This window comes from Triticum urartu, chromosome 6, assembly GCF_003073215.2.
Source record: "Triticum urartu cultivar G1812 chromosome 6, Tu2.1, whole genome shotgun sequence".
Classification (NCBI taxonomy): Eukaryota; Viridiplantae; Streptophyta; class Magnoliopsida; order Poales; family Poaceae; genus Triticum; species Triticum urartu.
The window spans coordinates 338,348,585-338,349,991 of NC_053027.1; positions in this window are offsets into that span (position 1 = coordinate 338,348,585).

The window sequence follows — 1,407 nt, forward strand, 5'->3', positions numbered from 1 at the left end:
TTGTGGTGTTTAGTTAACTGTTTGGTTCAATTCTACAATGCGATGTTCAATTGTTGTGGGTGCATTTTGTTATTGTATGCCATGTGATAAATAAATCAAATTTGGTTGTACTAAATACATGAGAAACAAATACAATTGCTATATTTCCAAGTTGTTAAGCATGGTTGCTTTGGTTAACTGTTTGATCTTCTATTAGTTGTATGTTATATTGTGCAACGTGGTGCTCAGTTAATGTTTGGTTCATTTGTTGTGGTGTTTAGTTAACAGCTTGGTTCAATTCTGCAATGTGATGTCCAATTATCATGGGTAGAATTTTGTATTGTTGTGCATGTGAGGAATAAATCGAATTTGGCTGCACTTAATACATGAGAAAAATATACAATTGTTATATTTCCTAGTTCTTAACCGTGCTTGGTTTGAATAAATGGGTTTTCCATGTGGCTCGAATTAATCTGATGAATCTGCAATGATCTTATTTTTCATCAACATATTTTACTGAGAGCATGTGAACCCTCCCTTAACCTAATCACTGACTACCTTATATGTGTCGCAGGGAAACAATGGGAAGCACTAAGGTTTACAATCGAGGTTTGCACATGCATGGTCCTTTGTCTAATAGCACATTATTGTGAAATTGTAGGAACCATTCTAATATTTAGGTTTCTAACAATTTGGTCTTGCACATGTAGGTCCTGTTGTCAGAGGTTTTGATCCACTATCCGACCCTTTTGCATATGGGGAAATGAGTTGTCCATGAATATCAGTCAAGTCAAGAAACTCAGAAAGATTGTTAGGATAAACAAATTAGTGACAAAAACAACAAGATCTTTGTCTGCACAATGAAGAAGACATCAGTTCACTACAGGATGGTACTAACTATTATACCTTGCCTTTTTATTCCTTTGCCCCATTTCCAATCTAGAGAAGATATTTATGCACATCCTTGTTTTCAAGCCTTTCCAAAGCAGTTCACTGATGATTACTTCTCAAACCACCTGTATGGTCAGGAGGCCAGGAAGGTATTCGTACAACACCCATGGTTCAATATTGAAGTGTTCCTGGGGAGGATGAAGGATGTACGGTCAATCATACACAGGCATTGGACTAAAGTTGCAAAGACCTTCAACATCAATGAAGGCTCAATATTCGCCTTCTTCTTCCGCAATTCTCCAAATGAGATTCATGTGTCTATGTACCGTCTATGACGCTAATTTTGAAAGGTTATAGATGTTGCATGTGCAACTTAGTGCTGGTGCAGTTGTGTAAAGGGGTAGCTGAGTGCTGTAGCTATATGATGTTGTACTCTGATGTATTTCAATTATGAAATCCGGCTTCCTTAATACGAAAATGAAATATATTGTGTGCTTATATGAAATGTCAATTAGAGTAATAAATGGGTTATTAATA